The following is a 14,230-nucleotide window of genomic DNA, read 5'->3' on the forward strand; positions in this document are numbered from 1 at the left end:
CGAACCTTGCTGCAAATCTTCTCCCTGCCTCAGAATATGAAGCGGCACTTTTGCTTGTGCTCCTTAAACTTCCACAATGCTCCCAGTGAAATGTAAAACGCAATGGATGGGATTAATTTAACTGTGCCATGTTCCTAATCAAACAACTACAGTGGTGCCCCGCAAGACGAATGCCTCGCAAGACGGAAAACCCGCTAGACGAAAGGGTTTTCCATTTTTGAGCTGCTTCGCAAGACGATTTTCCCTATGGGCTTGCTTTGCAAGACGAAAACGTCTTGCAAGTGTTCCGATTTTTCCCCGCTTTCCCCCCTTTTGCTAAGCCGCTAATAGCCTTTTAGCCGCTAATCCGCTAAGCCTTTAATAGCCGCTAAGCCTTTAATAGCCGCTAAACCGCTAATAGCGCTAATCCGCTAATCTGCTAATTGGGTGGCTTCGCAAGACGAAAAAACTGCTAGACGAAGAGACTCGCGGAACGGATTAATTTCGTCTTGCGAGGCACCACTGTATATCTGATGAGAATAATGGACAATTTCCATATTCCCCTATATGTCTGTATGGTATGAACAAGTAAAGGTGTACATCAGCCTCTAGTATCGACACCTCTGAACCAAGCTTGCTAGGGAGTTGGGTTTTAGGTTTTTTGTTCAAATTTTTTTTTGGGGGGGGCAGCATATTCTGATACACACTGTCCTGATCCATCCACTCTGGGAATAAGGTACCAAATTTACCTCTCAAAATTTACAATACAGTTCTTGCTTTTTAAATAATGTTCTATCTTGTTTAGGATAAGGTGTAAACAAAAATGCATGTCTATCCGAAGTTAATGTGATCTTCTTATGCAGTTTTTTTTTGAAAACAACAACTGCAGATTGATGCAGAAACAAGATGGAATGGACTTGTGACATTGACATGGGCTGGAGATAACCTGATCCACCCATCCCTATGTGAGGATATACCTCTTTTGTCTAAAACACTTAAAAGCACAAGTCATCCTTTTTTAACATACGAAAACAGGCTTCCATAGACTGTCAATGAGGGTGAATATTCACTGCTTCTTAAAATGAGCTACTGCTTTCAAAGAAGGGCAAGCCAGGTCCCTGAAGTCGTTTCCTTGGCAGTTAGCCATTCTCTTGCCACTTTCCAGCAATTATCTTACAACAGGGAGTATTGTGTTCCTTACACCTGTGGTTTACAGGCTGCTTAATTAGCAATGGGAACATATTGTATGGTCAGTGATGACTTTCACACATAGAGCCGCGTCTTTAAGGTATTTAGAGCAGTGTTTCCCAACCTTTTTTGGGCAAAGGCACACTTGTTTCATGAAAAAAATCTCGAGGCACACCACCATTACAGCCCCGTGACGTCAGCGCGCAGCGTCACGCCGGGAGGGACATGAATTGCTAGCAAATTACATAATCACCTCCTTGAGGGCTGGCTCATCTCCGAAGGCAGTACCCCATTAATTAACAGCACAGACTCCAAGACGAGGGGGGAAAACCTCAGTCATGCACAGTCATGCACATGTGGGGGCTAAATGAGGACGAAGACCGGGCAGAGAGCAGGGTTCAAATCACCCCACCTGGCCAGGACAATCCCTGGGTGCTCCCGTGGGCCACTCGCCTGACCCACCTCGCAGGGCTGTTGTTGCGAGGATAACACGGGGAGAACCACGCGCGCCCCCGGGAGCTCCTTGGAGGAGAAAGCGGGCGATGAATGCAATGCACAAAATATATGAGAGGCGACCAGGTTTTGCAGGTGAGGGGCCCCCGCCAGCCTCCGCTTCCAACACCCGGCGCAACGACGCCGAAGTTTCCCCCCGGGCTCGGCTCGGGGAGCAGCGCTGCTCCTCCCCGGCTCCCCTTTGCCCTCCCGGCTCTCTCTGCCGCCCACTGGGGACCCCCCTCACCTGCCAAGTCCGGAGCGCCGGTGGAAGTTGCATGCATGCATGCAGGGCGCCGCGTTGCCATTGCATTGCACTGAACTCCATGCAACGCCTGCACGCATGCATTGCCTTGCACGCCCGCCAAGGGGTCTCCCCGCGGTCCGATGCGTCCCCTCCGGCGCGGATGCAGCATTGCAAAAATAAAAAAACCCCGACGCAGCCCTACCTGGGGGGCAGCCTCCGCCTCCGCCGCTCCGCCTCCGCGGGGATCCCCGGGCTCCATCCTGCCGCCCGATCTCCGCGGGGGCGCAGGCAGGCTGCGCGGGGTCTGCGCGGAAGAGCCCCTGCCCGCCCGGTCGCCGCCGCGCTCATTCCATGGCCTGGAGAAGAGCGTTTCAAACAAAACGCCCGGCCCGCCAGGCCACGCTGGGAAACGTAGTTCGCGCACCTCGCGCGGGCGCGGAGCCCAAGGGCGAGGGGACTACGGATCCCGGCTGCCCCCGCGCCGGGGACGGAGGGGGAGAGGCCGGGTGCAGGGATGGAGGGACGGGTGGGCGAGTGAGTGAGTGGCAGCCGCCAAGCCTTGGCCGAGAGCCAGGAAGGGCCTCCCCGGAGGAGGAGGAGGAGGAGGGAGGCGCAGAGTGGGAGGGAGGGAGGGAACCCCAGGGGTCATCTAGTGACGGCGCCCCAATCGAAAATTCGACTAAAAAAAAATCTTTCGAATTTTTTAATTTTTCCCGCGGCACACCAGGCAACATCTCGCGGCACACTAGTGTGCCGCGGAACAGTGGTTGGGAAACACTGATTTAGAGAACCATAAGCAAATTGCAGGCCATAGGCTGTTTGTTGCTTTTTTGAACCAATAGGCCATATTTGGTCCAATAAACAAAGGAAGAAGTTCACAGGTGTCCTATCACAACATTTGCACATTTATACCGGAAGCAGATGCTTTGCCCAGCTGTGTGAGCTGCACAGCAGAGCTTTCGGTAGCCATGCTGGCCCCACAGAACGTGACTCTCAGAACAATTTAATTATTGAGAGCGTCTACAAACCATTGAAGCAGAAACCATCTTCATGAGATTATCCTAGAACTGAAAGCAGGATCATATTCCTAAGAAGCTCCAATGAATTGAAATGGGGAGTGATATGAGGTCAGAGTTCAAGCTCCTATTCACATATTGAATGGGTCTGCTAACGCTAGCCCATGCAAGGGCTTCCACTCCTTCCCCCAAACACCCAGATTTGTGGCTCTGGAGGGGTCAGGAGAACCCCCAGAACCATTGCCACCTACCCAGATACTATCTTGATGCTAAGTACACTACAAGCTGCATTTGGGGTGTTCTTCTGTCCTACAGAATCATACCACGTCCACCAGCCGGTTCAGAGTTTGCAACAAGCCACATTTCCACTCAGTTAAAGTCTTAACTCAAAATTTGCTGTGCTGCTTTTCCATCCTGAATTTTCATGAAGGCTCAACAACTATTCCTCATCCCACCACCCCCCTTAGTCACAGTCAATGACTAAGCAGCTGGGACCATGATGAATAGGGTGGCTGTGATTGTTCTTTTGTTCATTTACCACTGATACACAAGTGCCTGTAGATATGGCAGAAGCAGAGAGAGCAGATGGGCCAAGGATGAGTAGAACATCTGCTCCCCTACTTCAGAGGCCTGAGCCACCTCTAACAGTTGGCTTTCTGTGAGCAGTGTCTTCTGTGCCATCTGCTATGCCACCCAACTCCAAACTGAAACATATACATGCAGATGCAGAATCTCAGCAACTCATAACCCACAGTGCTTGCATGCTGACATAAATTGTACTCTGATGGCTTAATCTAGCCTTTGCCAATCTGGGCTCCTCCAGATGTTTTGGACTATAACTCCTATTAGCCCCAGCCAGGTCAGGTATGGTTAGCTTGACCTGTGCCAGGACTGGATTCTGGTAGCAGGATAGAGCCCTGGAGCATGTGAAGTAATAAAACATGCCAGTGAGTGGACAAACGCCCAGCTGCATCTGCAGGTGCCATCAATTCTGCATAAACCAGTTATCACAATTAGCATTCATGCTTAATGTTTCAGCAGGAGAAGACAGCTTGAGGCCCAGCACCTATGTTTTGGGATTTGGCACTCAAGTGTCCTGTCTGTTGGGTGGGGGTGTAATGAAATTATGGACTTTGCTGCTACTTCACAGCAAGAAGTCCCCATCTGCACTTTCTGCTCAAGGCAGGCACAGTCATATACACGGCCGGTAAAGGCTGAAGTCACAGGATTCACCACCCTGCCTGCACTGCACTTGATGACAGATCTTTGGACCAGCTGTCCCAAAGGGCCATCAATAATTTCATCAAGGTCCTCAGTCAACCCTGGTTTTAGATTTCCATCTCAGTGCATTTCCAAAGCGAGCAGAAATGTTGGCATGTCTTTAAGGAAAAGCAAGTCTTAAAAGAAGTGGGCAGGTTTTGCCTTGCTCCAGAATTAAAGGGGCAGCTGCTATGGCGATCCATCCAAAACTGAAAATCTCCCACTGATTGTCACTAATTAATGTAGCTCCAATATGTGCCATTTATGAGTCAACACGACACTTTTCAGCCGTTTAACACAAGTCAATGGAGCTGCTCTTTTCTCTTTTTTTATTCCTATCGCATGTAACATTTTGCAGCTTGATCTTAACTGGCAATTTTCTTGCTGACGCACGAGACATAAAGGAGTCCAGGCCACTGAATTTCCCATTACCATTATCGACTTTGATGGCCAATTGTAGGGGCAATTGATTTGTGCCTTTAAGCTATGTCAATAAAAAAGCTCACAATGCACTTTTCATTCTAGTGTTGCAGCTGGACAGACCACAAGACTGGACTTTGGAGTGAATGGGGGATTCTACCACCCCCATACAAAGAGCAGGGGTGATCCAGGACAGGACCCCATGGGGAAACAAAGGGACAAAGTCTACTTATCACCCATGCCAATATTTCACTCCAGATTGGTAGGTCCACACCTGCAATTTACTTTTTAAAAGCCATGCATGCAATTGCTAACTGTAGGAGTGGTATCTCATCTCATTTGGCCCTAAGACTGAGATACTGTATGTTAAGACACATTAAGATTTTTAAGGGCAACTGATTTCAAAAATCAGCATACAACTCAAGAGCTCAGGGGTAAACATTTTCATGCTGACGCCAAGGAGCAATCACTGTTCAGTTATCACTATGGAAGAGGCTATATTGTAGTCTAGCCTGCATGTTAATTCTTTGCATGAGAGCAGAAACACCTTGTTATGATAAAATACATCTCTCTCTTCTAGGTAGCAATTTCCCTCTTCTTAAATTGTGGCATAGTGAACCTCCCTATGTAAACTAGGGAGGAAAACGTTGGACTGATAAACAAAAACCCTCATATAAAATATGAAAAGAGACACAATTATTTTTCCAGATAAACTGCCTTTTACTATCATTAGTCACATAGACTGTTGGTACATGTAGCTCAATTCTATATATTGGGGTGAGGAACCTGTGGCCCTCCAGATGTTGTAGGATTTCAGGCGTCATGGTCTATTTCCGGGAATGCTGTTCAATTTTGTTATGTACTTTTTAATGTGCTTTATTTGTCTAATAACTACTTTTGTAATTATGCAACTCTCTTCACGTTGTATGCTACCTTGAGCATGGTTTTGACTCCAGAAAGGCAGCACACAAATAAATGACGGTAAATTACAATCCAATACATGGAAGGCAACAGGTTCCTAACTCCTTCGGTATGCAGAATCATAGCACTGTAGAGTTGGAAGGGACCCTCAGGGTCATCTAGTCCAAGCCCCTAAAATGGTGAATTTTATATTTCTGGAGATGTGCTCACTCCAGTTATTGCTTTGAAATATGAGGGAGCACGGAGGCTTTTGCCACCACCGCCGATTCTGTCATTTTGCTGAATAGAAACAGAGCACAACGATCATTAGAATTAACAAAATAATCAGCACCAAGTTCCCTTTACCACAAGTCCAATCCTTAGAATTTGAGTTGCTTTATCACAGTGGGACACAAAGCAGGCAAAAGTGAACATGAATAATCCAGCTGTCCTGATGCCTGGTGATCTTTGCTTGGGGCAAAGTTTCAAATGTAAACCATATGGAGAGCAAAGAGAATTATATTACCTTGCAACGGCTCATTTCCTGGAGCGGCTCTCTGTCTTACAGTACAGTATGACTGAAATAAAATCCTATTCACAGCCTGCTCACCCTTGGAGAGGAGACAAAGTGAGCTCTCTCCTGCCGAGGGATCACTACACTCAGCAGCTTACTTACCCGGTACTTCAGTCTCAAAAGGAAGTTGTGTGAAGCCCACTTCCTGTTTGCAAAGCCCTCTGGCAGCTGTAGTCATGATCTTTTGGAAGTCACTGTACAGACTGCTGGATCACCAAAAAAAGAGGAAAGGTATGAAACACCTGCTACATAAACTCCATTAGAGGGAGGTAGAGGGTGATGTCATGGGCCAGGAGTCAGCTTCACCTGCTGAGCAGCAGCCTGAAGGAGCAGACGGTGAAGTGACTCCACCTGCTGCTGATCAGCCTTCTTGCTCCTGATGAGAACCAGCTGGCTCCAGCTTTCTTAAGCAGGCTTTCCAGCCTCAGTCAGTTGCTGGAAACAGCATTTGTCATTCCTGACTAGATCTTGCTTCTTGTGACCGTGGACTCTTGGCTTTCTTGACCCCCGAATCGTCTGACTATGTGCACTGAGGTACTCCTGACCTTAGGACTGGACTGAACCTTGCATACAGACTCTGCCTCCGGGCAAGTACCCCACTGACACTCGGCTGGTTGGCTGGCTTCTCCCTCCACTGAGCTCTGCTGTGGCTGGCAGCACAGGACTATGACAGGTGATAGGTCCACAACTTCGCAAGGACATTCAAAATCAACGTTGGCCTAGGAAGTTGCAGGAAGAAGAAAAATGTTGTCTTGTTGGAAGGAACAACCTGCCATAATGACAGAAAAATACACACAATGCCTAGAGGTGCTCCTGGACCAATGCCAGTGCACCGATACATCCCCATCACTATATCAGTGTTTTAAAAAAAAGGTGTGGCAATTTTTTTAGCGTTTCTTTGGTCCAAAGACTGCATTCAGCCTTGTCCACCCCCCACCCCCAGTAAATCAGCAAATAGTCCTCCTCATCACAAACAAGTACATTGTACCCAAAGTTAGTCAAGTTATTTTGGAGGACGACACCGAAAAATCTCACAAGTGACTCCTCAATCCATTATGTGCCTACTTAACATGAATTTAAGCTTCAATTATTGCTGGTTGTGATTTTTGCATCTCATTGTCACATAATCCTACCTTATCTGCCAACTAATATTTACTTCATGTATTTGTCAAAGGCGGCTTGAGTCTACAAAGGTTTATGCCATAATACATTTGTTAGTCTTTGTGGTGACATAAGAATCTTGGTTGTTTTTAAATAACTAACAATTTGCTGCCCTCTCATGATATCCAGATTCAGTTATCCAAGGCAGCTGGCTCACTCTGTCTAATGGCAGGGCTGGCTCCCTGTTATTGCCTGTGCTGCTACCTTCTCTATAAAGTTTTATAAACAAAGCAAGAAGAGCTCCCCTCTCGCATGTCTGCTTCCTTTTCTCGAAAGGAGGATATTGCTGCAGCATAGTTATTAACTATATAATTAGTTTCATAGAAATTATTTGATATCCTTTTTTACAAACAGAACTCATTATGGCCATTTTATCAGTTATAAATATGAACAAATAAATACACAAGAAGACTGTCTACACCAGAGGGCAATGGCACAACAAATATCCAGGAGCAGAGCTAGTGTTGGCTGCACAAAAGACACAGGTGAAAAAAGGCCTTCAGTTTGAAAATGCCAATTCTAGATGATATGAATTTCCCATTATAAGTGTGTAGGCAAATACCTACAGAGGTCTGGCACAGAAGGTACATAAAACAGATTTCCTCCTGGATAAAAGTTGAACAACAATTTCACAATGAAGGATTAAGCAACTCAACACAAATTATACAAGTGCCGTTTTATTATTTATCCAGTAAAACCAAAATTGCTCCTTCAGATACAAATGCTATTCAACATCAGAACAAGCAACAGCTTATTCTAAACAGTACTGCCAGCAGTAGGTCACCTGCTATACCATAATGACAGATCAGAGCAATTGTGTAGAGGGGAAATCGTGGAGAGATAATAATGACATATTATCCAAGAGTGTATAAACTCTGTCCTGGAAGATTCATTCTGCTAAGACAACTCAAATTCTGCACCAAGAGAAGCTGAACATTGTAGCCTCTAGACCAGGGGTGGGGAGCCTCAGCCTCTGGGCTAAACCCGGTCTTGTTTGGCCTGCTAGGCCATTTTGGGGGAACCATGTCCTCCTGGCCCACACCTGACGACATTTTTGATTTCAGGCATGGGGCAGGTAAGGATGGTGCTTTAAAGGAACAATCAAGTGGGCTCCCGATTCTTCCATCGCTGGAGCAACATGCAGTCCCAGCCACCCATCAGCTCACGGGCAAAGGGAGCATGCCATGCTCAAGGAAGGAAAAATAGTTTCCATTGTGCATACATTATGCAGACATTATGCATGAAGTATACATTTTGTGTACATATTATGCAAATTTAGCCTATTTTCATATATACACTCCTTTTCCCTACTTTATTTCCCTTCTGCAAGTAGTCATTTGGAACAGGAAGCTGCTAAGGAGAGCACTGAAGTCTTCCCCATCCTCAGAGAAATCCCTCGCTATTGCCCTTGACAGACGTAAGGTCTAAGCTTGCTCTTGAAGTAGAGCAACTTGCAGTGCAATTCTACATTTCTACTCAGAAGCCATTTCTACTGAGTTCAATGCGCCTAAGAGTGTAGGGCTGCAGCCGCATGATGCTGGATGCGTATGCTGCATTTTCGTAAGCCCTGAGTGGGATCACATACAACAAATGCCCATCATCCATCCACCCTCTGCTTGGTTGTGAAATGCAAGGAACCTCAAGGTCCTAAGGGGAAGCCGAAGATTCACATTCCAGTCACAGTTGTGGATTAAAGCAGCTTTCTCCAGCTGCTTTGGGATACAGTCGCCAAACAGCCCCAGGAAGCACAGTGGAGCTGGCAGGAATTGATAGGAGTTGGAGGATGCCAAGCTGGGGAAGGCTGCATTAAACAAACGCTCTGGTTATTGACATGATTGGTTTGCATCTGGTTCTATTTGTAATGAGACGGTTCACAGCTAGGCTCTAGGTTTCTGTATGATGTGTGAGGCTTAAGCCAGTCTGGATGCTTGCAGTTGTGCCACAATGTGTTGGTTTAATGAACTGCGACCCAGTCCAAATGCTAAGGCACCAAGAAAGTGGATTCGTAGATCAATGTGTGTGTGTAACTTATTTAAACAAAAAAGATTTATTGGCCGCCTCTGACTTCCTTGAAAAGATATCTCATAAACTAAAAATATTTAAAGGGCAGAACTCAAATGGCATTTTTTTGAAGACTTCTATAGTGGAAAGATGGGATACAAACGAATACAATATATGCAGCATTTATACCATGCTTTCAGTGTTGCATATACTTTATTACAATATAACATAAGGTAGGGCAGTACTGTCAAATAATCCTGGGAAATGTAGTGCACCCTTCTCAGAATTACAGTTCCATAACCCTTAACTAACTAGAGTTCCCAGGATTCTTTGGAGGAAGCTGTGTGCTTTAAATGTATGGTATGGATGTAACTGGCTACTCCTTATATTTGTTCTCCTAGGCAATTACTAGCATCTTTTTCTGGAACATTCTAGAGATTTAAGCTGACAAAGCAGTGATCTTGCACTGAGGGTCAAAAAAATAAATCTATTAATTGCACAATTGCCTCTCCTTTATTTCTAAGTAAACAAAAATGTGGTGCCAAAGGCAAAGAGACTTCCTGTCCAGAGGCTTTAGATTATGCTCCAGTGCTGTTTTAAAAGCTCTTAGCTGCTAACCAATGTTTTCATTGTTATAGCAACAAATTAGTATGACTTATACAATGGAGAAATTGATTTAAAACTGTCTTTTTATTGGTGACAACTTGCCTCGGTTGAGATCGATCCACCCTGTTCAAAACTCCAAAAATAAAAACTTGTAAGATTAAAAGCAACTCTAGCAGGAACAGAGCGTTTCTTTTCTAGCAAGAATATAACATTTCCATGTTGCAAGTATAATAATAAACCTGTTTGAGGCTCACACACAACATCTGAAGAGGCAGGCAACTTGCATATATACATATGATAGCACTGTGAGCAAGTAGACCAGTGCGATCTCTCTATATCATGATGGCTATGAGGGGCAGAAGGGGACGCGGGTGGTGCTGTGGGGTGAGCTCCCATTGCTTGGTCCCAGCTCCTGCCAACCTAGCAGTTCGAAAGCATGTCAAAGTGCAAGTACAGTGGTGCCTCGCAAGACGAAAAGAATCCGTTCTGTGATTCTCTTTGTCTAGCGGTTTTTTTGTCTTGCGAAGCAAGCCCATTGACGGATTAGAGGATTAGCGCTATTAGCGGCTTTTAGCGGCTTATTTGCTGATCGGATCAGCTGATAAGCGGCTTAGCGGCTTAGAAAAAGGGGGGAAAGGGAAAAAACCCGCAGGAACTCGCAAGATATTGTCATCTTGCGAAGCAAGCCCATAGGAGATTCGTTTTGCGAAGCACCTCCAAAACGGAAAACTCTTTCGTCTAGCGAGTTTTCCGTCTTGCGAGGCATTCGTCTTGTGGGGCACCACTGTAGATAAATAGGTACCACTCCGGCGGGAAGGTAAACGGCGTTTCCGTGCGCTGTTCTGGTTCGCCAGAAGCGGCTTAGTCATGCTGGCCACATGACCCGGAAGCTGTATGCCGGCTCCCTCAGCCAATAAAGCGAGATGAGCGCCGCAACCCCAGAGTCGGTCACAATTGGACCTAATGGTCAGGGGTCCCTTTACCTTTATGAGGGGCAGAAGCGAGGGTAAGAGGCATCTGTGTGTGTTGTTGAGATATGTGTGTACAAAAAGAGAGACAGAGAGCACCACCTGCTGCTAGTGCAGCTCAAGCATTATCCTGAAAATCTATGTGGATTTTCAGTTAAAGAGCACTAAACATGGAATGACTGTCTGGAAGAATGAATCCCTTCCAAATCCATTTCTCTCAGTGCTCTTTGCTCAGATGATAATCAACAAGGACAAAAGCAAGCATAAGCACACCTGTGTCCATCTCTGGATTTCCAGATGGCTCCTCAATTTGATAGATTTGACTATCTTGCCACACAGAGGGTCACACTTGCTACCTCTGAAGTGTAAGAAGTGCTCCACAGCAACATTACTATGGAAACCACCCAGGCATTTCTTCAAATCCTGCTCTGTTGAACAATCTTAAAAGTAAGCCGGGAAACCTTGCTGTGAGTTCTTTGCCATCCTTGCATCTGCACAGCAGACTAACCCAAAGCAACGGGGAACATTTCACTGTAAGGCTTATTTTCTTTTGCATACTTTGAGCTCTCTACACCAGAGTCTAGCAGTTGTACATATCAAGGCCACAGCTTAGAGCTGTACAAGAGGGGATCATTGTAACCCTCCATTTAAGGAGTCTCTTTTGACACAAGCTTCTATACTGTGGCATTTCACAAAGGTCACTACCGAAAAGAGCCCTGTTGCGTGCATCAGCTTTTATCTAAATCTTTGTTATTCATAAATAATAGGGAATGAAACTGGGCATGCCAATGTTCTTTTTACTAAACTGTGTATAAGTCCCCTTCCTGTGTTATTCATACGAAGGGAAATCATGCAGTGACTGGGAGCAGGTCCACACTGCCTGCCTCATCCTTAGGGTTGCATGGCCAAGCTAGCCATGGTTTCCAATAACTGAATAGGAGTCCTTTTTGCAAATACCTGCTCATGCAAAGTCCTTTGTCGTCCCCTTCTCCTTGTGCCCTCTTGAGAGTCCCATGGACTGCAAGAAGATCAAACCTATCCATTCTTAAGGAAATCAGCCCTGAGTGCTCACTGGAAGAACAGATCCTGAAGCTGAGGCTCCAATACTTTGGCCACCTCATGAGAAGAGAAGATTCCCTGGAAAAGACCCTGATGTTGGGAAAGATGGAGGACACAAGGAGAAGGGGACGACAGAGGACGAGATGGTTGGACAGTGTTCTTGAAGCTACCAGCATGAGTTTGACCAAAATGCGGGAGGCAGTGGAAGACAGAAGTGCCTGGCGTGCTCTGGTCCATGGGGTCACGAAGAGTCGGACAGGACTAAACGACTAAACAACAACAACAGTTCCCTAAATTCAGAAGTCATGGGTATTAGTTCTTGCACAAATGGTGTTGTTTGTTTGTTTGTTTGTTTGTGTGTGTGTGTGCGTGTGTGGCCAAAACTTGTGTGGACTCGGTTGAACCTGTATTCCGTCACATTTTCTAGTGCAGCCTTTCTCAACCTTGGGTCCGTAGATGTTGCTGGACTACAACTCCCATAATTCCTGACCACTCATCCTGCTAGCTAGGGATGATAGGAGTTGTAGTCCAACAACATCTACGGACCGAAGGTTGAGAAAGGCTGCCTAGTGTAACCTTGGCATAGATTCAGGGGCAGGGCTATGCAGAAAAAAGCAGGTATGGATACGGCTCAGCCACAGTAACCTATGCTCTGGTAATCTTCACTACTGCAATGCTGGACTTTCAAATGCTGCTGCAATGTGTTATTTTATTGCATTTACTGTATTTTATCCCTTTGTGCTGTATACTGTTCCAAGAGGCAAATGTCTTGCTAAATCAGTATAAATAAGTTGTGCTGTGCTTCCTGCTTCTGTTGTAACATAATAGGACCAGATAAATATCACCAACAGTTTGCAGTTTTTGCAACAGATGACACCCATGTGCCTAACTTCATACATTGCAACTGAATTGTGACACATTTATATTTCTAACCTCTCTCTCTCTCTCTCTCTCTCTCTCTCTCTCTCTCTCTCTCTCTCACACACACACACACACACACACCCAGAGCAAGAGAGAGCCCTGGATGACATCCAACATCAGTCATACTCAGAGCAGACCCACTGAAATCAATGAACCTAAGTAACTTAAGCACATTGGTTTTAACGTGTCTATTCCGAGTATGACTTAGCTGGATATCACTGGGATCTGGAGAGGAGACAGTCTGACTCGAACAACCTTGAGATGGAGTGGCAACAGCCCATTGTTAAGAAACCTGACTCACGCTGGGGTTTAAACACCTGCTTTAAATAGCTAGGTCATACACTCTCCTCCACAGGATATACAGCCTGTTGGATCAATGGGAACCTGAGCAGCAAAATGTAAAAGAAGTTATTGAATCCAGTGGAAAGAGCTTATCCTCAGTGAAAACAGGGAAGGTAAAAGGTGGCACTATAAATCAACAGCAGGGACTTGAGCAAACAAAGAAGAGGAAGTTTGGCAGCCCACAAGCCCTGTTTTCACGGGCGCTGGATAGACAGCTTGGGAGAATGAAACTGTCGTGTTTCCTGCCGACCTGGACTAACCCCTCTCCCCGCTGCTGCCCTGCCAGTGCACCTCTGCCGTGACCTAAAGAGACCTCGACCGAGGCAGGGAGAGAAATTCCTCCTCCCAAGCCCTTAGCTGCCAACTCCGATATGGACAACTGCCCAGCTAGTAAGTGACTCCATACAATGAATTTACTTCACTGAACAGCTATTAAATCAGCTTTACTTCTTAAGATGGTGGCTGAAAGCAAATCAAAGCCTTGTCTGTTTTTAGCAAGCTGTTGGCAGAGACAAACCTGCTTTGCTTTCTCCTGTGCCTGCCCGCCCCCGCCCCTGCTCCTAAGAAAAGCCCCTTGGCACGTAAACAAGGCCATTTCCAACTCTGGGCTGAGGCACTGCCCTCCCCTGCCCACCACATGGTTCCTGGTAAAATTAGCCAAGCCACCTTTTTTTTGCCTTACTTACCTAGAGAAGGGATTCTAGCAGGCTGCCCTTGCTACAGAACTTCCTGGACTACCACAGTTTTGATGGGGCAGCAATCAGGGGTCCGGCCTTCGCCCTCTTAAGCCAGCATCACAGCAGCTGCTGCAATCCTTTGAACTGGAGGCTGACAGAAGCAACAGCAAGCAGCATCTATAAGGGTTTTTATCCTTTGGAAGTCGATCTGTGTCTGCATCTCAGCAGCTAGAACTCCCAAGCAGCCTAAATGGATGAGAACGCACAGGAGGCATTTGGGGGCATGAATTATTCATTCCCTTGTTCAGATCCGCTGCCAATAGATCTACATTCTTCTTCGAGGCCTGGCATGGGACTCCACTCTTCTTTTCAACAGTAATGGAAGACAGCTAGGTTTCCTTTGATAGTCCTCGTGGGCA

At 46.2% G+C, this 14,230-nt stretch overlaps 2 protein-coding genes across 6 annotated transcripts in view; one reads left to right on the plus strand and one right to left on the minus strand.

The window, feature by feature from the left end:
- The window catches only part of LOC309534386 (uncharacterized protein), a gene marked incomplete at its 3' end in the record, with an annotated part of 296,522 nt that overhangs the window by 169,254 nt on the left and 113,038 nt on the right, over window positions 1–14,230 (plus strand). The window lies entirely within an intron of this gene.
- TMEM229B (transmembrane protein 229B) overlaps window positions 1–14,230 on the minus strand; it is a 37,939-nt gene that overhangs the window by 9,918 nt on the left and 13,791 nt on the right. Inside the window, exon 2 of one of the 4 annotated variants that reach the window (XR_014220855.1) lies at window positions 13,821–14,057. The exons of 2 other annotated variants lie outside the window; for them this stretch is intronic. The gene's annotated coding sequence lies outside the window, so the exon portion shown is untranslated. Of the gene's footprint in view, window positions 1–6,028; window positions 6,986–13,820; window positions 14,058–14,230 lie in introns of those variants that run through there. One more of the 4 variants, XR_014220857.1, reaches the window with a different exon arrangement.

Source organism: Podarcis vaucheri (genome assembly GCF_965113315.1).
Source record: "Podarcis vaucheri genome assembly, chromosome: 1".
NCBI classification, from domain to species: Eukaryota; Metazoa; Chordata; class Lepidosauria; order Squamata; family Lacertidae; genus Podarcis; species Podarcis vaucheri.